Source organism: Marmota flaviventris, chromosome 10 (genome assembly GCF_047511675.1).
Source record: "Marmota flaviventris isolate mMarFla1 chromosome 10, mMarFla1.hap1, whole genome shotgun sequence".
Classification (NCBI taxonomy): Eukaryota; Metazoa; Chordata; class Mammalia; order Rodentia; family Sciuridae; genus Marmota; species Marmota flaviventris.
The window spans coordinates 4,224,014-4,248,475 of NC_092507.1; the positions used below are offsets into that span (position 1 = coordinate 4,224,014).

The following is a 24,462-nucleotide window of genomic DNA, read 5'->3' on the forward strand; positions in this document are numbered from 1 at the left end:
CATTGTGAAAGAGAACCCAGAGCATTCACTTTTTAAAAAAGCATTGTTAGTGCAGTTACTTAATTGGTGTATACAAAATTATAGTTTATTTGAAAGTGAAGGTTGGTTTGTCTAGAGGACTGGAAGAATAAGTGTTCTGACATTTGTTCATTGTTTGAATTTACACTCCAGACACCAGAATGCTCAATAAATCCAAAGTGTGATTTACTGACTCTTTAAAAAGTTCACTGCTGAAACTTTATCCATCGCAACCAGTGTCCCTTCACCCCGAGGTATGTTGGATCTGCAGTAGGCAGGCACCTGCCCCTCCTGGTCCTTGGGCCTCAGGAAGTGCATCGCATGCCACCCTGGCAGTTTTGTTTGTTTTGTTATCTGGATTTGTGTCTACTAGTAAAGTCTTCATTAAGCTGCAGCTTCTACCTCTGGGTGGAGAAGTAGGTGGAAACAGGGAACTGTCAAACTCTGTAGCCCTTCCCAGCCTACCTCAAAGTGCCCCCACCCACAGCCTCTCACCTGCCTCTTCTCTCTCCTAGACCTCAGGGTACTGCATGTTCTGTCTGCTGTGCTTTCAGTTTCCTTCTCTGGCCCAGCCCTTCCTCCCTACTTCCGTTTATTCTGGTGGACAGCCTTTAGGGGCCAGCCCAGATGCCACTTCTTCATGCACCCTTTCTTGGGCTCCATTCTGCATAGTCCATCCTTTGGTTCATTCTTCTCCTTCCCATATCCCCTGTGAGGACTGTCGCCATGAAAATGTCATGATCTCTTTATTGGTGTCTTTAATCTACTAAATCGGGAGCTCTTTGGGAGCAGGTGCTGGGCCTCCCTTAGATTTCTGTTTCCCTAGAACCCAGCCCAGCATCTGCACATGGTTGTGAGTGAATGAATTCGGGTGGATGGGTGGGGGAGTGATGGTGGGGTAATGTACCTTCAAGTCAAAAAGGTAAACTTGATTCCTGTTTTGGAGAAAGAGAAGAATAAATACTGTTTTTGTTTATACAGGTCTTAAAATTTTGGTAGCAGAGAGCAAATGTGCAGAGAGCAATGGAAAACAAGTCAGAAGCTGCTGTCTGATTCCAGAGATGGTCACATTTTATGCAAAAAGAAAAAAAGTAATTTACATTTGATCACCTTGAGATCTTCAATTTGTCATTGTGATATCTTAAGTAACTAATGATTAAGTGAAATAAATCTTGGGAAAATAGATCACAAATGGAATGAGGACTTTGCATTGTAAGAAACCCACAACTCTTTTCTTTTCACAACATGACCTTTTTAAAAAGTACCTTATTGCAGGCTTGTGAAGGTGGCTGGCCTCTGAGCACTGGGCACATGCCTGAAAGTGATAGGCCTTTTTTATTTACCTTGATCCGCTGGAATTAAACAGTCATGCTTATATTCAGTTAGTTTGAGGTTTGGTTGGAATTCAGTTCCAAATTGGGGAAAGAAATGAGCATCCAGCCCCTCTTCCTCATATTGTCCAACTTGCCTTATGAGACTCATATGCACAGTATTCCCTGTTTAAACTGAAGTCACTCACTTGACTCTGTCCCTGCAGTAGTCCCTAAGGAAGGTAAACGAACAGATATCTTGAGACTTCCTTCTGCATCAGTAGTTTTGATAGTTTCAAGGCCACTGTGGAATTCACCTGTAGTCTGTTAGGACCTTACCTTACTTAGGAACATTAGTCCTTTTACTCACGCACCCTCCAGTATCCCTTTGGAATGCTGTGTTTTTCTAACCCATGAAACTGGTCTAGAAAGTACAGTAGCAAGTGCTGGGAATTGAAGTCCACCTTCCTAGTGCTGTGCTTCACAAATAGTCTCTAGCTGGGGGCCTCTCAGAGCATGGTGTTCTGTTATATCAATATGTACTTAGACATGCTAATCTGAATTAGAGAGCCGATATACATAATGACTCTCCTGGGATGCTATATTAGAAAAAAAACAAAACAAAAACTGAAGTAGTTTGCTGAATATGCATAGTAAGCTGAAAAATAAAATCCTTCTAAAATGAGCGTTAATTGAATCTGGACCTTGATCATCTTTGAACCTCTAATTTTTAATTTGATCCTTTAAAAAAGTTTTATAGGTTCTTGAAGACAAAATCTACAACTCAGTAAAAGTTATGCTGTAGTGATTGCCTAAAGACTGTACAAAGCCCAATTTTGAGGTATTGTTGCTCCATGTATACACAGCATGTGTGGGGTAGATGTATATATATGTACATGTTCATGCATACACATACCAACTATATGTGCTTAATCTATGCTGTAGTTTGCCTTTATTCAGATTTCTCCTCTCTCTGCCTCTAGAAATGGGGCAAATTTTCTTCAGTTAAAAACAGAAATAGAAGCGGCGGCCTTGACCCATTTTACACCTGTTTATTTCAGGCTCTCACCACACACTTGTTCATGGGCACAGCAAGAAGAGGGATCCACAGAGCTGGAGCCGTGAGGTCTGACACATTGGGGTGAAGCTGGCAAAATTCGTAGGGAGAGCTTTACCATCCTGCCAGCTCCATATCTGGCCTCAAGACAGTTCTATTAGTGAATTAATTGTACTCAAAACCTCAAATTCATTTGAACCGAATGTTACTAAAAATGAAATAGATCAAAGTGACCTCCTCTTGCCTCATCCAGAGTGATTGTGAAGGAGCCCATGGCCTCATTTATCTCTGGAGAGCAGGTCTCCACCTGTGTGCCTCCTGGTCCTGGGGTTTTTCGTGCCCGTCCCTGATGCTACTCTGCCCGCAGTCCCTCAGCAGGCTTCCATTTCTTACTGGCACTTCACTCCCCTGGAATCTCTTTATGTTGATTACTGTTTGTCTCCCACAAGAATGGAAGCTCCATGAGAGCAGGGTCTCTGTCTTGTTCCATGTCCCAGTGCATAGGACAGTGCCTGGCACAGTAGAGTTTCAATAAACGCTATTGAATGAACTAGTGGGTCACTAGCCTTGTGTCCTTTCTCAATCTTTCCCTTTTACTTGCTGTTTATATATGACATGCCTTTTAAAGTCATAAAGCAGTGAAAAATTGGGATCAAGTGTAAAAATTTTGTTGTGATTGAAATAACTGTTGACCTAGTTCAGGGTAGAACAGAAAACCCAGAGTGTATGAGGACTTAAGAATTACAACCTGTGTGTTATGGTATCCATGCCTCCTGGATCGAAGGTATAGATGGGTGGAAACAGGAGTCAGCTCTCTGGAATATTGTAACATTGACACCAGGGAGAGTTGGAAGAAACAATTGAGGAAGGGGATCAGGGAAGCAGAAAATAGACAAATACTGAATGATTTTCTTAATATTTAATAATTAATAAATGTTGGCATCAAATAAACAAGGTAAATCAAAATATTTTCTAGATCAAGTGGGCATTAACAAAGATACACAGGGAACTTGAGGTGATGCCAGTCATGTGCCACATGACGATGTCTGGTTGTCAGTGGACTGTGTGCACGACGGTGGTCCCATAAGATCACATGGCATCGCAACGTCATTGTCATCTCAGTTCATGTAAGTACAAGTGGTGATGTCCCCGTCCCATGATGACAGGAATCACCAGTATTGCATTTCTCAGAATTTGTGTTGGAGAGTGTGGCTGTGTTAAGATGATACTAACATAAGTGCTTTTGTTCCAGATGGCCTTCACGGATGCCCTAGTCTCGTCCTCTTTACTCCTTGTGTATTGACATAGGCCAGAAACTGATACTGTTCTTGTAAATTTTTGAGAAGTTTTCTTTATTATTATTTTTTAAAACAAAGAACAAAAACCAAGGAGACAGTATTCTGTGATGTAGGCTGTTATCTCAAGGTGAGTTTATTTGTAGCACTAACTTGTGGTAAATTGTTTAAAGAACTAACACTTCTTTTCAGATTGAGCATATTTTATCTGTCAGATTTTGTTTATTTCAGCGTAAACTTGGGTTGTTATACACTGTGAAGGAATCAACTAAAGCAAGGACCAAGGTTCAATTTATGCTGGAATTTTTTTTCATGCAGAGAATTGACCAATATTTCTGATCAAATCAGTAAATATGATTCAGTTTCATTAAATAAAGTGTGAAAAGCAAAGGCCAGATTTTTATGTACTACAAAGCAAAAGAGAAAAGAAAACCCTCTTGGAGCGTGACGCATTTTCATTAGACTTAAATGTTGAGTTATTTTGATTATATAATCCTACCCTCCCAAGGAAGTGTAAGGAGTGTGAATTCTGGGGTGAAGATGTAATCACAAGAAATGGTTAATGAGGCAGAACACACAAGTCTGTATTTATAGTTTTGTGGACAAATTAATCATCAGCAGAGGATACAAATGCAAAAAAGAATTCTCGATTGCATTCAAGAAGTGCAAGGCTGAACTTTCCAAACTAAGACAGAATTTTAAACCTTCTCAGGGATGCGTTATTAAGTAAGTTAATGTGCTTGGAACAGGAACCTAGTATGTAATGATCACTCATAAAATTTGCTGTTTATTCTTAGATGGATTCTAGTACAGGAGATGAAAGCATGTTTTAACTGTGCTTAATAAACTGTACTGTGGTTGGGTATGGGCGAGTGTCCACTTCTAATCGAAGCAAGTGCAGCTTCTTGAAGCAAAGCTCATAGCAAAAACTCTTCCTCGTATTTTTTTTTTTGTGTGTGTGTGAGCGTGCACACACATGTAAAACATGCTGGGGCAGGCTGTGCAGATGATGCTTCTGTGGCAAGAGCTACAGCAGCTGCTGCTCCACTTTCGGTTTCATTCTCAAGAGTTGTTCTGATTAATCTGAAGTTTTGATTAACTTATGTTTTTCATATATCCTGCAGCTGCATGTGTGTACCTTTAAGTTTTGTGGAATTAAATAAAAATTTATGACCAGTGACTCTTTAAAGCCACTGTCAAAGTTGCATACAAAACACTTCATAGGTTTGAAGTCTAGTTTTCATTGAGCATTCCTGCCGTTTAAAGTATGTGACATAAGCTTTTAAAGAGCGATTCCATGAGTTAGTGCCCTCTGGTGGCATACAGAGGACATCAAGCACAGAGGGACTGTGACCCAAGAACCTTCAGATAGCTCTTCTAAATTAGACTGCTTTTTTGTTAGTTCTTTCTGGTAGTTTTTCCTTTGGGTGGAGTTTGAAAGTCCCCTGGTAGTTAGTTGATGCCTGCCTGTCATCATATCTTTTTTTTGTGTTTGGTGCTTATCAGTTTCTTACTCTGCTAAACTCTGGTCCTGGGGTTGACTTGCTAGCAACCCAGCGATGTTAGCAGTGTAGGTTGTGAATAGAAATCCAGGTGAGGGGGTTTTTGGGTGGTTTTGCTGTAAAAAGGTACATGCCAGCATTCAGATTTCCCAGAACCAGAGCATCCATTTTTAGATGCATCTCTTATCTCCCTTTTAAAAGGGAGACCATGTCACTTCCTGGATTAAGGAGGGAGCCTTTCTGATGGCCTTGGGGTGACTAGGACACAGCTTGAGATGAGCCCATTGGAGAACTGGTCTTTGGTGGTACTCACTTACCATTTTGGCCTTCCTGGGGCCCATCTTTCCCACAGAGGCCTTTGACAGAGGTCATGCAGGCCAGGAACTGAATCCTCCCTCCACCACTGAGAAGTTGTGGGGCCCTGGGGCAGTTACCGTGTCTTGTGTGGGTCTCTTTAGCTGTGAAATAGGGGTGACTTTTAACCTGTGTTTCAAATCGATGTGAAGAGACACCCGTGAGGGTGAGGTGAGATGCTGTGTGTTTAAGAACTCTTTGTGGACCTTTGCCAACTGCTGCTGAGGATGTTTCCTTCTCTCTCTCTTTTTTAAATATTTTTTTAGTTGTAGATAGACACAATATCTTTTTTTTTTTTTTTTAATGGTGCTGCGGATCAAACCCAGTGCTTCACGCATGGGAGGCGAGCGCTCTACCACTGAGCTACAACCCAGCCCCATTTTCCTTCTCTTCTTTAAAGGCAGGTACTCTGCCCTTTTTAAACTTAAAAGGTCATTTAAAACAAACAAACTTTATTTTGGATCAACTTCATTTTACAGCAAAGTTACAGAGACAGTATGGAGTGTTCATACATCCTTGCCTCATTTCTCCTGCAGGCCCCACTTTTATCCTGTTGAGTTTTCCTGATAGTTTTCTCTGAGATCTCTGTGAAGTTGGGTCACATCTGGTTCAAGTGCCAGCTAACACCTTGCTGAGACTGAGCTGTTTGCTTTGAATCCTTGGTGTCCACTGTTGATGTGGTGTTTGCTTCCTTTTACCTTGCTTGTGTCTGTGACCATTTGACATTAGGACAGTCTTGTGTGATTTTCCAGGATCTTAATGCCTAAGTATTTCCCCTTCTGTGCAGTTAATGAGCTGTGCAACCTAAGGAAAGATGGGTAATCAGTTTCCATCAGTATTTCAGCTGGGCATTTTTGCAGTCTCATAGCTACTTGTCACATAGCTGCGAGGTGAAGGCAAAAGCACATGGATCTTCAAAAATGAATAAACAACAGAATTATCTTTAGAAATGGGAAACTTACCTCCCAATTAAAAGTCCATTAGCTAGTTTTAATGCATAAATAATCTGTAATTAGCATTATTAAATGAAAAAAAATACTTGAGACACTCAATATTTTACATGTTTTAGCAACCTAAGAAAATGTCACAACTTCTTGACAAGGTTTCTTGACAGTCCTGGGAGGATAGACAGGGAGAGCTCAGTCCCTTTTCATGAATGCAGGTGAAGTAAGGGAGGCCAAGGGGTGACCTGATCGGGGCCACACAGCAAGTTAAGTGAGTCATTCTCCAAACACAGCCTGAGCATGTTCAGCCCATGCCTCCCCACAGCACTCCTGCAACTGTGGAGTGTTGGGAAGGTTGTTGGTCCACACTTAGTTCACTAAACTCAATTTTAGTGATATTACTTAAGCTATTAATTAATATGTATAGTAATGCTTTAATACCTCGTAGACAATTTCCATTTTTTTTTTTTTAGGACTTTACTGAAATCAGCATTGTTGGTCCTGAGTTAACAGAATCTAATTGTTCTGTGCAGAACTTCAGAGGAAACCTGTGTTTTATATTCACTTTTTGTGTGTGTGTGTGTGTGTGTGTGTGTGTGTGTGGCTGTGACCAAAAGACCTGATAAGAACAACATAGAGAAGAGAAAGTTTATTTAGGGCTCATGGTTTTGGAGGTCTCAGTCCATAGATGGCCAACTCTGTAGCTCTGGGTTCCAGGTGAGGTGACCATCATGGCGGAAGGGTGTGTCAGAAGAAAGTAGCTCAGGATATGGCAACAAGGAAATAGTTCCACTATTTAAACCCCAAAGGCACACCACATCTGCCTATGTATAGTCACTGTCTGTTTGATCCATGTCAGTGGATTAATGCACTGCTTAGATTAAGGCTCTCATAACCCAATTGTTTTACCTCTGAACTTTCTTGCATTGTCTCACATGTGCTTTTTTTTTTTTTTTTTTGTACCAGGGATTATTGAACCCTGGGGTGCTTAATCACTGAGCCACATCCCCAGCCCTTTTTATGTTTTATTAAGATAGGGTCCCACTAAGTTGCTTAGTGTCTCCCTAAGTTGCTGAGGCTGGCTTTGAACTTGTCATCCTTCTGTCTTAGCCTTCTGAGCTTCTGGGATTATGTGCCACCATACCCCGCTCACACATGAACTTTTGGGGGACACCTCGTATCTAAACCATAACACCGTGGGTTGGCTACTGTTGGTTCGTCTCAAGCTCTGCACTGTGGCAACATTGCCACAGGGTCTGGGATGACTGTAGTCTCTTCCGGGAGGCTGCATCTTGTCTGTGACCTTTGGGTTACATATTGTGCTGGAGATAAACCTTGACAGCACAGACGTGTGTGACATATTTTTTACAAGAGCTACTGAAATGTTTGAATGAGAAGATGATGTCATTTGAAAAAGTGATAAATGGGCCAAATTCTTGAGAAGCTAGCAGAACATCTTACTGAAACCTTGAGATCTGCTCAGAAAATGGGAATGAGTCTTTTAAGTTTTTTTTTTTTTTTGCAAATATGATGGAGGTGTCCGTGCTTTTATATGAATTGTGGTACCTCTTTCTATGGTACAGAAATTTTGTTGTCGTGTGCCTTAGTCTTTGTTTTGTTTTTGGTTAGGCATCTCAGCTCAGAGCGGCCCCTGTGCTGGTGACTGTAGTGGCAGCAGGTCTCAGGCCTTGTTCACTGCTTGGTGGGTGGGTTTTTTGTTTTGTTCTGTTTTTAATCAGTAACTTAGAACAAATCTAAGCCAAAGTCAAATCTGTGAATAAAGATACGTTTTAATCTTCTGAAGTCCTAAAGCCTCATTAAAGAGCCTGAAGAGGCTGTATCTATCTTTTTTTCTGGTAGGCTGTGGAGGGATCCAGATATCTGCCTGTTTTAGCCAGGCATCTTTGAATTGTGGCGCAGCAGCCAGGCAGCTTTAGGTGTCACCTGATAACTCTTTGCAGTTGGTTGGTTTGCCCTCAGGTGTGTTGCTTTGGGTCCTTAGGGAACAAGTGGGGCAGTCAGGCTGGAATGAGAGGGCAGCCACTCATAGAAGTGTTCCCTGTGGGGACATTTTCAGAATTCGTAGTGAAGATTTTAGCTTCTTGTGTGCATTTTGGGGCAGTTGTTCATTACAGTAGGCTTGCATTGCACCAGGGGGACACACATGGGACCAAGAAAGTGACAGGCTGCAGTTCTTGGCTTTCTTTGCTATGGGTCACTGGAGAGACTCAACACTTTCCTTTCCTTTAGCCCTGGGCTCCTGTAATCTGTGGTGCTAAACCTGAGAGAGGGGTGCTTTGGATTAATTTGTAGCTTACAGCGTCTTTTATTTTTTTGGTACTGGTGATTGAATCCAGGGGTGCATTACTACTGAGTTACATGCCCTGCTCTTTAAGACAGGGTCTCACTAACTTCTTTAAGGCCTTGCTAAGTAGCTGAGGCTGGCCTTGAACTTGAAATCCTACTGTCTCAGCCTCCCAAATTGCTGGGATTACAGGTGTGCACCACTGCACCAGGCTGTAGTTTACAGACTCTTGACGGGAAAATAGGTTTAAGATTTCGGTTGTATAATTTATATAAATGACGGAAAGCATCAAGCACATTCCCTGCATGCATAGTCGAGCCAGTTATACAGATATATATTTAAATTTTTCTTTTAGCCATGGATGGGCACTTTCCGTCTTATATTTTTTTTCCTTTCCTTTAACCACCAGAGAGATTGACACTGAAGAATGACATGGGATCCAGTATGTAAATGTAGAAAGTGGAGATCGGCGCTTTAGGTGCTTTGTGATGAGTGCAATTAAGTAAATGGAGAAGTGCACAGTTGTTGATTTGAAGGCTGGTTATGACATTCTAAAACCACCTGGCTGCCTTGCACTGGAACAGGCCTTTGGAGTAGGTTTTGTGTTTTAAGTTCAGTTTTGAGAATCAGCCATTTACTGTGAAAGCAAAGTTACTGGGAAGTTTGTTTTAAAGATGCTGCCACCCTCTATTTCTGTGAACCCAGTAAAAATAGCACGGAATAAAATTTAATTATGCTGTGCTGAATATTTCATGTGGAATTAAGGGGCAAAAGCTGCCTTTAAAAAGCATTAGGTTTGGAAATAATAAAGGCTTTGTAGGTTCTTTGGAAGATACTATAATTAAAAGATTTGTTCAAATGTATTTTTCCCTTTTTTGAAGAGTTTAAAGAAATCCATCCCTCCCTTCCTAAATTGATTACCTCTCACACAACAGCCCTGCTTGGCAGTAAATACGGTGAAGCTGCCTCTGTGCTGATTTGACAGCTTTTTTCTGTTAAATGTAAAATAGTTTTTTAATCTTCTGATTTAGATGTTTAATAGAAAGTAAATGTTTGACTTGCTTTGGTTTCTGCTGAACCTGTATTTAAATCCACACAAACAGTTTGAATAGAGTGAAAACATCACTGGACTAGCTATTTTAAACATTTCAGGATATAAGAATGCTAAATGGGGTTCCCTTTTAAAAATAGAAATGGCTGCTTGCATTTGCATAATTACTGCTAACTAGCACAACATTTTAAATGGTGACAAACTCAGGGTAGAAAATGTAGCTGTTTTAAAAACCTTGGTAAAAGGAAGCCGGAACTGTTCTGTGAGCCGCTGCTTTGGATGGAGGGTCTTTGCAAAGGCAGGAAACAGGCTTTACAGTTGGAGGGGTGGTATCAGGGAGGAGAGGTGAGCAGCACGGTGGCTTCTGATAGCTCTGAGCTGGTGTGTGGGCCAGAACTTACCAGCCTTTCATTTTGATACATGAGTCTTAAGTATTGACTCTTAAATCTGCCTTGCTGTTTTGGACTGGGTGCAAGTGTTCTCTGCCAATGTTGGAAGGCGTCTGGTGAGGACTGAGGGTCAGTGTTGGTGAGAAGAGCATGGGAGGATATTTGTGAAAATGAAAACGAAGAGTAGGGTTGTCTTCACAAGCTCATCCTGAGTATCCTCTGGAGTATCCTTGATTCTGCCTTCTACCCTTCTCAGGCTTTGAATCCATATGTAAGTTTTTTTTGTTCTCTTTCCACAGCATCTGACCTTCCACATTTCCACCAGTGCCACCTCCTCCCAGCTGCTCTTGTGTTCTTCGCCTAGACATCTGCCCCATCTGTTCCCTATGTCGATGCCTACCTCCAGTTTTGCTTCCCTTCTGGGGTGGGATCTCTCTTAAAAACGTAAACAGGATTAGGTCTAGCTTGCTTCAACCCTGTGGGGACTTTCTATCCCTTTGGAGTCCAGCGGCTTGCTCATCACTCACTTCCCACCATTTGCCGCTTTCTTCTCGGCACGCTGATCCTTCCCGTACCACATTGAGACACATCAAGCATGTTTCTGCTGTGGTTAGTTTCCTCTACCAGGAATGCTCTCCCTTCCCCTCTGCACCTATGTGTGCTGGCTCCTTAGTGCCACTCAGGCTGACCTCACACGCCATCTCCTCAGACAGACCTTCCCTGAGGACTCGGTCTCATATAGTGCCCGCCTGCTCTCATGCTGCATGTTTTCTTCATAGCATTTGTAACTGTTGGAAATCGTCTTTCTGTGTCTCCTCCCCACACCACCAACTCTCTCAGGGCAGGGACCTTGTCTGTCCTCAGCTGCGCTCCAGCAGCTGGGATCAGATGAGTGCGGAGGAGGGACCTGGAAGGCGAAGCTAGAGGGCACTCACCTGGTGGAGTCATTTCTGGGAAGGGTGGTTCTGGAGTCTTTGTAAATGTTTTGGGAATTGTTTGGGAAACACTGTTCTAAATCTTGCCTTTTAAGCTTTGAGAGTTGAAATTGGGGTCTCAGTCAGTGTCTGTGCTTAAACAGAGTCCCAAGAAGTTGGGCAAGTGGTTCTTGCTGCACCTCAGCTGAGATGGAAGGTTCTGTACCCAGGTTCTTATCCACAGCAGGAGCTCACTGGGTGCTTGCCTCCCTGCTGGAGGGAGTGGGGCCGGGGTACGGAGACCACTGTCTTGCTTTGCCAAAGACTGAATTTGAACTCACACTCAGCTTGAGAAGCCAGATGGCGTTTTCTGTGACTTCCTGTGGCATCTTTCCTGTGAGCACGACAGAGATGCTTCCCGAGTTCAGTGGTCATTCTGGGGTCAGGTAACAAAAAAGAGAGGATTTGGGCTGGGGTTGTAGCTCAGCGGTAGCACACTCACCTAGTACGTGTGAGGCCCTGGGTTCGATCCTCAGCACCGCATAAAAATAAATAAAAAAAAAATAAAGGTATTGTGTACAACTAAAAATAAATATTTTAAAAAAATAGTATTTCATGAAAATTAGAAAGGAGACCAGTAGAGTAGAGAAGTGGGAGGGAGGTTATAGGTAATGAAATTGACCAAATTATGTATGCATTTGTGAATTCTAACAACAAATTCCATTAATGTGCATAATTATAATTCATCAAGAAAATTTTAAAAAGGTACAGATATTTGCAGAAACATAAACTTTGGTGATCAGCTTTTAGCTTCCTTGGTTTTCTCTGGGACATCCATGTTTTAGGAGGGATATGGAAGGCTGCCGATACCTAGCAAGTTGTGAAGGTGCTCAGAAGTAGTTAGTTGAACCCTTTGTGTTCATATTCCTTAGGGAAGAAAAGAATCACATTTCCAGCTCACTGAATCTCGTACATTTTATGCCACTCCCAACTGTCTGCTGAGGCATTGACTTTAGTCTTGAATGTGCTAGTTGGGGACTGGGTTGTAGAACTCAGGAGACCTGTCTGCTAAGCAAAAGCTCCCTTGTGTGACTTTCCATTCTCACTGTTGTCTTTAGCAGGGCATTATTACAGTGGTTGGGTTGTACAGTGAAAACAGTGACTAAGTTAATTTATAGTGAAATGGACCCTTTTTTAGAACTGGGACCTAAAATCCTACTCTGGAGTGATAGGATTAGAGTTGCTTTTGATTGAGCATCAGTTCATTAGATGAGGTTTGAGAGAATTACCCCCTTGTGTTTGGAGCATAATGCCACCCAGGTGCAGGTATCTTCACAACTCCTGGTCCCATACCTGCCACAGGAAATCAGACTGGAGTTGAAGGGAACAAACTGGGTACACACCGGCTGAGTCAAAAGCTCCAGGTCCTTTCAGGATCACCAGGTGTGAAGTGGAGGAGGATAGATGGGACTGGAAAAGGGTCTAGTATACAAGAAATGGGCGACCTCAGCAGGTTGCCTTCCTATGATGGTAAGCTACTGTTTTTAAGGTCAGCTGGGGGTGGGGAGAAGAGCTGGAATTACTTGCCAGTCATTGATGTCCTATTTAGTGCGGGCTGACTGAGCCTGCCAGTACTTGAAGCCACTCTTACAGCTGACACTTTGAAAACCACCTACTCACACCACCAGGTTGCATCGATTTTCTGATTTGACCCTCAGTTGATTACATTTGGAGTTAACATAGTGGACTGGTCAGGTGAATGTTCTAAGTGTACATACTGGCTGCTGGCAGCCAGCAATCCTGGTGAGTTATTCAAAGGGCAGTGACCTTCCCAACTGCATTATTAGAAATTAGTGTATACAGTACATTTGACATTGTGTTTGACACACATTCCATTTATGTAGTTGTGATGTAAATGTTTAGGAATCATCACACTCTGAGCCCCCTAGTCAAACCTAAAGAGGTGAGACTGGCATGTCTACGTGGACATAGTGGTTGCATTTAACTGTCCTTGACTGTTAGTAAGGGAAAAGTACCCACTTAATATTGATTATTTCTCTTTTCCTAAGTGTAAAAGAGCTAAAATAATTTCCTGCCCACAAACAGCTTGGTTTTCTTTTTCTGTCTTATCTTTCTGTGGCTATTTGCAGAAGTTTCTGGCTAACGAATAGTTTATAATTTTTCTCACTCTTACAAATGCTTCATTTAGTCATATCTGAAAAACTCCATGAATCTGAATTTGTTACCTCGGGACAGTTGGGATTCCAATGGTTCAGTGTTGATCTCCAGTTTCACATTCCTTGTTTTGGTACCGTGGTTTGCCAATTAAATGTTTCTTAAAGTTGGTTGAGGAGCTTCAACAGTTGTTAAAAGTTTAACGTCTCCCAATTTAGGGGAAATTAATTATTACATACAACTTAACAAGATACATCTGCTGCCTATTCCTCAGGTTTAGTGATGGAAGGAGAAGGTAATAAATTCTGTCTTCCAGGCCGACAGATTTAAGTTCATGATGCGGTGAGGGACAGTGGATATGACCCATCAGGATGGTGCAAATGGTTTCCAGGGGATGTTCTGGAAAGGGTTTTCCCTGAGCCTTCTCTCAGAGGAGTTTCCTTTGTGTCCAACTGGCTGAGCCAGCTGGTCTAGCAGGCCTGATTACTGAAAGGACTCCGAGTCTCTCATCATGTCCAGACCTCTAAACAGGCCCCTGGTTGATGTGGATCCATGGTTGGTTTTGTTTGGTTTTATTTTTTTTATCTTTTTTTGGGAGGGAGGGTGTACCAGGGATTGAACTCTGAGGTGCTCAACCATTGAGCTACATCCCATCCCAAGCCCTGTTTTATATTTTATTTAGAGACAGGGTCTCTATGAGTTGCTTAGTGTCTCGATTTTGCTGAGGCTGGCTTTGAACTCATGATCCTCTTGCCTTAGCCTCCCAAGCCACTGGGATTACAGGCATGTACCACCATGCCTGGCTGAAGTATTTTTTTTTTTTTAATGTAGAAGTGGTTTTTACATTTCAAACACTAGACACAGCACCAGGATGCCCCTGTCTTTCATCACCTTTGAGTGCCCTCATGTCCATGACATGTGGATCTTTGGGGGAAATCATGCAGGTACCCAGGTTTGGGCACTTCTCCAGAATGGGGAAGGTTTGCAGCCCCTGATGGCTCTGCACCATCGTGGAGGTGTGCCCAGCCTGCTTATCCATCTTGATGCACTGTGGATGATAAACAGTCATCTCAGCCCTGTGGTGGCTGAGAGGCAGACTCCAGCCAGTGTGTGCTGGGTGATGGTGTTTCCTGATGGATGGCACCTCTTCTGGGAAGCAGCTTATTGTCTCACGTGAACAGCCTTTCTAGAATAAATGGCTGCTTTCGCAATGTTTTGAATCATTTTCCTCAGCACATGTTTTGTTGCTGTGGTTTGAAAGCTTGCCAAATATATGCCTTTGCACAGCTCCCTGTAGGATTGGATCTACAATCAGACCAAACAGTGTGATTTAAGGTTGAACATAATTGGGAACTCAACAATCACTTGCCTCATATTTGATAGAATGGCAGTGGAATGCTTAAGAATTATTTCTGTGTTAAAAAATTATATATATAAGACATGTACACACTGATATAGTTTCACGGCCTCATAATAAAGAAGTTGTGTCTGAAGCCACTGGGCAAAAACAATAGCATGATAAATAATTATTTGACTTCTGTGACGGAGGCAGTAATTAACTTCCAACGAGTCCTAACAGTTGATACCACAGAATGTGAGTGAGGACCTTAGTCAAGTCATATAACATTGGAGGATGGAAAGCAAACGGTGGCAGAAATACATTTTAAACTCTGGTCTTTCATCTGATAATATGTCTTGTTTGTGAACTTAAGTAATTGAGCCAAAAGCTTGGTGAATTTGGTGTTGCCTCCCTGTTAAACAAAGGTCTTTGGTTTTACATTTCAAATACTACTGTGTGTTTGTCCATGTTGGAGGGCTGGTTGCCAATAATGGAGACCTTTCACGGTCCTCTGCTGGTGGGAAAATGCTATTAATAGCCCACTCCCTGGAGCTCTTTAAAAGACAGTTAAGAGCTCTTTGAAATCCAAAGTTCCTTCACAGTGTGGAGAGAGCGCACAGTACCACAAGCTAGTGTGTACCTGAGAAGAGAGGGTGGGGAGGGGCTGTGACACCCGCATTTTCCCTTCCAGATGTGCGGGTGGTCGCCTTGCTTGCAGCTGCCGCTGCTTGGGAAAAAGAAGTGGGGTGTTAGCAGGTGATGATGACCACCAGGCTCCTTGTTGATGGTGTTCTTTTGCCATCAGTGAAATGCCTCTCTTCATCTGTTGTAAGAGTGCTAATCCAACAGGAAGAGAAATAAAACACTTTTTATTTTTATTTTTATTTTTTTAGTTTTAGGTGGACACAATATCTTTATTTTACATTTATGTGGTGCTGAGGATCGAACCCAGTGTCTCATGCATGCCAGGCGAGCGCTCCACCACTGAGCCACAACCCTAGCCCGGAAATAAAACTCTTGAGGTCAAAATCTTGCTATTTTAGCTTATACAGTTAGGGTGAATTTTCTCCAAGGTTTTTTTTTTTGGACTCTTGGACACTTTCTAATCATTGAAAAGCACCTACCTTTTGACAGTTAAATGTATCCAACTCAGAATTTAACCTTTATTTGTAAAAATCATGATTATGAAAACTATTTAAACCATCTATGAGAATAAGTGAATTCAGCAAGGATATAAGATAAATCAGTTGTATTCCTGTATGTCATCAATCAACAATCGGAAGATGCAACTTACAAATCAGTATCATTTGCTATAGCTTAAAAAACATTAAATACCTTAAATAAAAACTAAGAAAATACTATGTAAAGACCTATACAAAGGTAGGTCTTTCACTAAGAGAAGCTTGAGATCTATAGAAGTGGAGGATGTATGTATTAGAAGACTAAATATTGTCAAGATGCCTGTTTTCCCTAAATTGGTTTGTGAATTTAGTGCCATCCTAGTCAAAATTTAGACAAGCTGATTGTAAAGTTCATAAGGAAATGCAGAGGACCTAGGGGGAAAAATCAATTCTGATAAAGAACAAAGCTAAAAGATTGCACTGCTTGATTTCAAGACTTCCTATCAAGCTACAGTAATCAAGACAGTGTGGTTTTGCACAGGGATAGACATATAGGTGGATCAATGTGACAGAATAGAGGAGTCCAGAAATAGACCCACACATAGATAGATGGCCAATTGATTTTTGACAAAGGTACAGAGGCCATTCAAAAGAAAGGATAGTCTTTTCAATAAATTGTAATGGAACAACAGGATATCCAAATGCAAAAAAAAAAAAAGGTACCTTATACTGTATACAGAAACTAACTCAACTAACTCAAAGTAGATTATAGACCTAAGTTTAAATTCTAAAATCATGAAACTTCTGGCTGGGGGCGGGGGGAGAAACCCACAGGAGAAAGTTTTTATGACCTTAGGTTAGGAAATGATTTCTTAGATATGGCACCAAAAGCGCCATCCTTAAGAGAAAAGATGGATGTCAGACTTCATAAAATTTAATGATTTATTCTTTAGAAGAAAGTGTTACGGGCCTGGGATTGTGGCTCAGTGGTGGAGCACTTGCCTAGCACGTGTGAGGCACAGGGTTCAATCCTCAGCACCACATAAAAATAAATAAAAGCATTTTGTCCATCTGCAGCTACAAAAAAACAAAAACAAACAAAAAAAAGAAGTGTTAACGATAGTGAAAAGACAAGCCACAGACTGGAAGGAACCTTTGCAAAGCATATGTACACACAAACACACAGACACACACACATATACACACATACAAATTCTTATATCCAGAAATATAGGAAGAACTCTTAAAACTCAATAATATGTAAAACCCAATTTAAAAACAGGCAGATTTAAATAGACATTTTAAGATATACAGATGGCAACTAAGCACATGAAAGATGTTCAATATCATTAGTCATCAGAGAAATGAAACTCAAACCACAGTGAAGTACATATTTACTAGAATGTCTTCCAGCCAAAACAAAAAATGGGAAATGCTGTTAATGCTGACTGCCGGGGCTGGGGTTGTGGCTCAATGGCAGAGCACTTGCCTCGTACATGTGAGGGACTGGGTTCGATCCTAAGCACCACATAAAAATAAATAAACAAAGATATTAAAAAAAAAAATACTGAGTACTGGTGAACCTGTGGAGCAAATGAAACTTGCATCTTGCTTGTAGGAATGCAGAGTGGTGCAGCCACTTTGAAATGAAGACTGACAGTTTCTTATAAACTGCATTTGAAAAACAGTCTATTAAATCTGTACTTCTAACATGACCCTGCAGTCCCACTTTCTAGGTATTACCCAGCTGAATAAGTGCATACAAAAATTTGTATGTGAATGTTTACAGTGGCTCGGCTCATGATCTCCAGGAGCTGCAAACAACCCAGATGTCATTCAACTGGTGAATGAAAAAGCACCTGCATTGGGATACTACTCAGCAGTAGAAAGGAACGAACCAGTACAGCATGGGTGTATCTCGAACACTCCATGCACAGTGAAAAGAAATCAGAAAACACTGAAAAGTGTCTGCTTCCATACATATGACATTCTTCAAAAGGCCAAACCAAGATGGAAAGAAAATGGGTTGGTGGTTGCCAGGGCCTGGGGTGAGGATGAGTTAACCAACAAAGGGCACAAGGAACTTTTTGGGGTTGGTGGAAATGTTCTGTATCTTGGTTGTGGTAGTGGGTACACAAATGTATGAATTTTTGAATGTGTGGATCTAAGCAGTTTGAACAGGTGACTCAAAAGAAGATTCCATAGATGACATGGAAGGTGGGGAGGTGCTCCACATCTTCACTTGTCAGGGAACTGCAGATTGAAACCACAGTGAGGTGCACTCTGTTAGAAAGTCTGAGATGAGCAAGACTACCAGCATTGAACATCAACTAGACCTTGGCGCAGCGTAGCCCTCATGGGCACCGGTGGATGTTGAGTGGTGCAGCCTCTTTGGAGGACTGTTGTCCATTTCCCCCCTATAATTAAACGTAATCTACGCTATGATCCAGCAATCCTACTTTTAATTTACCATAGAGAAATGAAAATATATGTTCACAAAATGACTTATTAGAATGTGTATATGAAGCCCCAAACTGGGAACAGCCCAATGTCCAACAACTGAAAAGTTAATAAAAAGAATGAATGACAAATACAACCATATGGATGGAGCTCAAAGAAGTACATATTGTGTGAGTGCATTTAGGTAGAATCCAGGAACAGATGAAACCAATCCATGGTGACTAACTGGTTTCTTGAGATACGGAGGTGAGTTGAGAGAAGCAAGGCAGTTTCTATGGTGTGGTGGAAATGCACTGAATCCCATTTTGGATGGTAATGCATACACTTGTTAAAACTATTGCCCAGATTAAGATCTGTACATTTTGATGTGTTTTAGTTATACTTAAATAAAAATATCTTAAAAGCTGTGTGTGTGTGCTGCTGGGGATGGAACCCAGGGCCTCCCACATACAGGCAGCTGCTCTACCACTGAGCTACATCCCCATCCCTCTTTAACACTCTTACAGATATTTTACTGAATCCTAAATTCCTTTAACCATTTAATATGGTCATTGTTATGTACTTTGGATGTAACCCAAGACTGTGTGGTATGTCTTATTGGCATTGACCCCGTTCTGCTGAGGCAAGAGGAGAGCTCAACTTTTTGATTGTCATGGCCCAGACCTTCAGAACAAGGAAAGGGTAAGTAAGCCATCTCTACTCTGGGTCCATTAGAACCTGCCCTTATTATCAGTTCACCATTTGTAGAACTCAGTGTTGCAAGGACTTGGCTGTTTTTGTTAGTCTTAAGGGAAACCCCTTCTAGATGCTAATATGGCTGGAATTCAGCATATGGATCAAAGGAGTGGGTGATTGAGGAGCAATGATGTGGACAAGGGGTTGGAAAGGAGGCCCTGGCCCCAGCTTAATTTAGACCTCATGGTTCTTGATGTGGTGTTTCCTCTCAGCACCATCTGAAGATGATTCCTGAACACTCACTCAGTCCTGAGTCCCCACTATGTGCTCCTTCCCCTCTGCTCACAGATGTGCTGCAGTTCTCATTTCATGTGCACTTTCTCTCAAACCTTTAGGGTTTGGTGATCTCTCCATTTCCCTTCCCATTCTCTCCCTAAGGCAGTTGCCTCCCTCCCCCCATTAAATAGAAACTTCTCATTTTAGAATTCACTGGGAACGCTTCTAAATCCATGACCTGTTTTTAGCCCTTATGTTTCCTGGCTTCTCTTCAGTATGTGTTGATGGAACTGTCGTTTTCTTTCAAGATTTTTCTCTCCCTCATTTCCACTACTGTCCATCTGCCCCTCTCCCTCTGCACCCCTCATTTCCTGGCCCCCTTTGGAGTGGCTGATGCCAACTTTGCGTCCTCAGCCTCTTCTCTCTTGCTTCTATCTCGCCCTTTCTGGCTTCAGTTTCTGTTTTGCTGGCTGTCTCTGGGCCCCGAGTCTCTCCTGGGTTTCAGACCTTGGTTGATATTTCCCATTGAGCACTTGCAGCTCAATGTGGGTGTGCCCAGAGACAGGTTCCTCTGAAGGTTCTTTGCCTAGTTCGGATGTCACGTGAGGTAGTGGCCCTAGGCTAAGGGATGCCCTTTGTCATTTTCTGGGGTAGGTGGAAAGAGATTATAGACTGTCCTGTGAACGTTGTGCTCTGTCTTTTCTGCACCACCCCCACTGCCCAGGCTTGGGCCCTAACCTCCCTTACTCTTCTTGGCTTTCCTTGTTTTCCTCCTTTCTTTATGAATCCCTTCTGCCTTGGTTACCCTGCTCTTCAGGCTAAGCGTCTACTCCTTAGATGACTGTGGAACCCTTTGTCCATGCAGTGCCTTGTCCCTTTTGCACCAGCTAACAAGACCACGTTCAAGTTTCAATTAATTTCTCATTGCTTTCTATTCTATCCATATCCCCTGGCAGAGTGAGCAGTTTGGGTTTGTGTGATGCCTCACATCTTCATTAACTTGTGCATGTGTTTGTCTTCATATGTGCTCCTCAGGGACAGAACCTGGGTCTTGCTTGCATCTTTGGGGCCAATGCAGGTTGCTCAGTACAGGCTTGCTAAGGTGCAGCCACTGCTGGGGGAGCCTGGGGGAAGCACTACTGCATCCTCCCTGCAAGCCTCCTGCTTGTTCTGTGCCTGAGCCTCCCCCTGTTCTTGCAGAACCCCCAAGGGGCACTGCCACACACATATGTAGCCTCTGGCTGCAGAAACCCAGCACTGCCTGGGGTCGTGAGCCTCCAGGTTGCCTACACACTCTTCTGACAAGCAGGAGGGATCACTGTGACTTGGAAGATTTCCACATGTGATGCTAAGAGGGATTCCCTCTCATGTCCAATGGCCCTGCAGTGGAGTTTCCCATGACCCTCTTCCTGCGGAGAACCCTCTGCCAAGGGACTCACAGAAGGCAATTCTGGCCTCCTAATGAAGAAATGTGTGTTCCATGCCCAATGCATTTGTTGTGCCTGAGCTACCTACTGATGCCAATTAGGGCAAAGAAGGCTTCTGTCATGTTTGCCTCTCCTTCCTTGCTGGAAGGACAGTGGGCAGCAGCCATCCCTCTGATCTTAAATAAAGCAGCCCAGGAAAAAACAGAGGAGTCTGCATTCTGGACCACTCCTACCCACTGTCACAGCCAGTGAGGGTGGTAGCAGGTGTGGCAGGCAGGGTGGGAGACATGCCAGGGACCTGGGCCATGGAATGGTGGAGTTGGGCGCTTTTAATTGATGCCTTTAATAATTACTGTTTAAGCAGCAGAAGGCACAGGGAAATTGTTTCAAAGGCAAATCAGAACAGCACGAGTTTAGAAGTTGGCTCAGAAATGTGTGCCTCTCTTCCCTGCTCTGTGGCTTTTACTGGAATGTATTTTTTATTTAATTTTTCCTCCCCCTCATTTTGAGTGCAGCAGTCTTTTCCCTAAAGGGAGTGAAAGAGGAAGGTGCTAAATGAAATATTCTCCTACAGTTATTATTTGCCAGAGGCCAGTTTGGGTTTCTTGAGTAAATCAAAATATGCATTTTAGCCAAGTTTAAAACCTCACTGCCTAAGTCCTTTGGGCAGCCAAGGAGAAGCAGTGCTGACCTGCCCAAGAGGTGGAAGCCATTGCTGTGTGTCCTGTGACAAGTCTAGTCACCGCCTTGCAGGGACCCTGGAGTCTGAAGAGGAAATTGAGATGCAACTTCAAGGTAGCCATCACTTAAGGTCTCAGTCTTTAAATATTTGTGTTTTGTCTGTTCTAATTGCTTTTCAGTTTGTTTGCTTTTTAAAAATCCTGTGTGTGGTTTCCACTGTGTCCTTGAGTTGGTGAAACAGTGAGTTATAGGACATCCTGAAACCCAGCAGCATCGTCAACATTCACTATCTGCTGAGTCGCCAGACGGCTGGGCTCTGGGATGGATGGAGGGACACGGTCCCTGACCTCTCGGAACTGTGCTGTGAGGAGATAGGACAACTAGCTTGCAGCCTCAGCAGCTGTCCTCCCTTCCCCCCACCAAGGTCCCATATTTCTGGAAGGAGTACAGAGATTTTGAAGTGTGGGTAGGGACACTTCTGAATGAGGCATGGTAGTGGGTGTGTTTCAAACGCAGACAGCCATTGCTCTGTGACCTTCAGTAAGCCAGGGCATCTCCAGGGCCTCATGTGACTCCTGCCTGCCAGCCTGCAGTTCCATGTTGATAGTCTCTTCTGATGAGACACAGGGCACTATGAGGCAAATATCAGGTGCTGGGCCAGGGCATAAAAGTGGCCACTCCGCCCTGGGAGGAGTGCCCTCAGCCATACCAGGACTGCCCTCAGTATGTGCTTCTGGTGACTAGTAGACAAGCCAGGCCTCAACAGGCCTTCCCGCCCAACTTTTCTGCTCTAGACCCACCTGGGAGTCAGTGTGGTCTTCAACCCCATCTCAGGTCCCATGGCTTTGCTTTCCTTCCTTACTTCCCACCCTCCCAAATCCAGAGACTCTTCCAGGTCCAGTGGTCAGGTTTGTGGCCTCTTTTCCCTTGTTTTCTGGATCACACTGGCCACTTGCAGTCCGTCAACCACACAAACAAGTTGCCTCCTTAGATGCTGTTCCTTGTGCCTGGGACCCCATCAGTTCTGCACTCGCCCCAGCCACTCCCAGACCTCCTCCTCCCTGGTGCTTTCTGACAGCACACCTTCATCCTCTCTGCCTGGAGGCACGTTGACTGCTGTCAGCAGATCTTGGTCACCCCCTTCAGGATGCTAAGCTGCATGAGGAAGAGGCTTCCCTGCCTCTTCACCATTGTGATGTGGACTTGTTGTACCCGGCACAGGGCGGGTGCCTGATGTCCAGCGTTGCCCTCAGTGAGCAGACTGACTAGGGCGCTTACCTTTTCTCATCCCCCATGCTGATGCTTGGCCTGCTGCTCCTGGCACTGGGAAGGCACTCACCGCAGATGTTAAGCCCACTCACTCACAGAGCATATTTAAAATAAAGATGAGTGCACTTTCCCAATGGAAGGGTTGGTTTTTTGTTTTTTTTGGGTCTGTGAATTGACCAGGATAGTGGCCCTGTCACCCTGTTCATCCAGGTTTGATGAACTGTAGCCCTCCTTCATTTTATTTTCTTGGGGGTGGAGAGTTGGGAAGAAGGACACAGCATATTTTTAAAAATGTGCTTGGGTTCACCCTGGGTAGATGCTCTTGATGTGCCAGGGAACGATGGACAGGCACTCTAGTGAGATAGGGTTCGTAGGCACTGCCACTGGAAAGTCCCTTGCTTTTCCTTTTAGCTACTGCTATGGGACAGTCGGCTCGGTCTCCTCGATGTGTGGTTTTCCACCAGGAGTTGCTATTGACAGGTAAGTGTGCAATATTAATTTATCCAGATTCTGGCATTTTCAGAATCACACATGAGAATTGAGAATTCATTGCTGAAACTGCTCAATCAATTTAAATTTAATTAAAATGCATCAAATCAAAGAGTAACATGGTCAAGTACACCAGCATCCTGGTCATCTTATATCATAATCTTTTTTTCTTCTTTGTAGTGGAGACAGGATTCAGCAGTCTGACTTGCCATATTTTCTTTTACCTCAGGAAAACAAGGATTTCCTGGTCTCTAAAAGAAAACTCAATTTATTTGTCTGCTTCCAACATTTGAAGTATTAGATGTGGACCAGAGAATCCTTGTGACTTTTAATAATTTAGAGTCAAGGGCGTGCAAAGTATAGTCACGTCACCTGTATTCCATGCAGTGTTCAGAGAGTATTTCTGAATTAATTTAGAATACATGTGAAAGGTCAGTTTTGTCTACTTATCCAACTGCTTTTGAAAAGAAACCTATAGGTGTTCTTTCTCAGCAAAATCATAGCGGTCTCATTTTCGAGAACCTCTGAGGTGATAGATGCTGCAGGCTCCCGGAATGGGACAGGTTGGTGAGCAGGCACTGTCTGGATATTCATAACCGCAGAAAGCCCATCTCAGGACTGGTAGTATTTCAGACCTCTCCAGTAGGAACTAATGTTCTCAGGTGAATGGGGCCCCTATCCTGAGGTGGGTGCTAGAGCAGACTCTGGCGGGCGGATAAAACTGAGGGTGGGGTGTTCCTAATAGGAGTCCGAGGGGTGTAGAAGCTCTGGTCTTTAGGAGTGGGTCTGGCTCAGGGGAGGCCTCTGCCTGTCAGTATTTCTTGGTTTTGCTGGCGTGGAACCCAGGGCCTTGTGCCTGCCTGGTGAGTGCTCCACCACTGAGCTGCACCCCAGCCCTGCTTGTCAGTTTGCAATACGGATCTAACTGAAGCCGATGGGAGGCCCACAGGAGGTGTTCCCATAAAGGGAGGCTGAGGTACACTAAGCCTTCTGCTGATTGTGTGATCTTGGGTACAGTAATCTGTGTGTGCAGGAACACTTGTGAAAAACACCCCAATGAACTTTCCAGGTCTCTTGCCTTTCAGGCTCAGCTTTTAGAAAGGATGATAGTGTCTTTGGTGGGATAATATACACTTCCAGAAACCTAAAGCCACTGGAGCTTCCTTCTCCCATGTCTTTGCTGCAGCTGGTAGCCCTGAGGGTGGCGTAGCCTGCGTGGAAGTCTGTAGCAGCCCATCTTGCCCAGTTTACCAGCTCTGGACGTCAATTGCCTGTCTAACGTGTGTTCATGGAACTTGAAGCAAGCCTCTTCAACCTTTGGCTTTATCTGTATATTGACTTGTCTTGGTTCCCGATGAAGCCCTTTGCTGCCCTGTTACAGCTGATGTGCCAAGGCAGTGCCTCCTGTCAT

General features: G+C 43.3%; 1 protein-coding gene across 11 annotated transcripts in view; it reads left to right on the top strand.

Annotated features, from left to right (window-relative positions):
• The window catches only part of Camta1 (calmodulin binding transcription activator 1), a 764,822-nt gene that overhangs the window by 84,441 nt on the left and 655,919 nt on the right, over positions 1-24,462 (top strand). For 7 of the 11 annotated variants that reach the window (XR_011708728.1, XR_003584460.2, XR_003584461.2 and 4 more), the window contains one exon: positions 172-2,935. The exons of 1 other annotated variant lie outside the window; for it this stretch is intronic. The gene's annotated coding sequence lies outside the window, so the exon portion shown is untranslated. Of the gene's footprint in view, positions 1-171; positions 2,936-24,462 lie in introns of those variants that run through there. 3 more of the 11 variants (XR_003584464.2, XR_011708732.1, XR_003584465.2) reach the window with 1 other exon arrangement.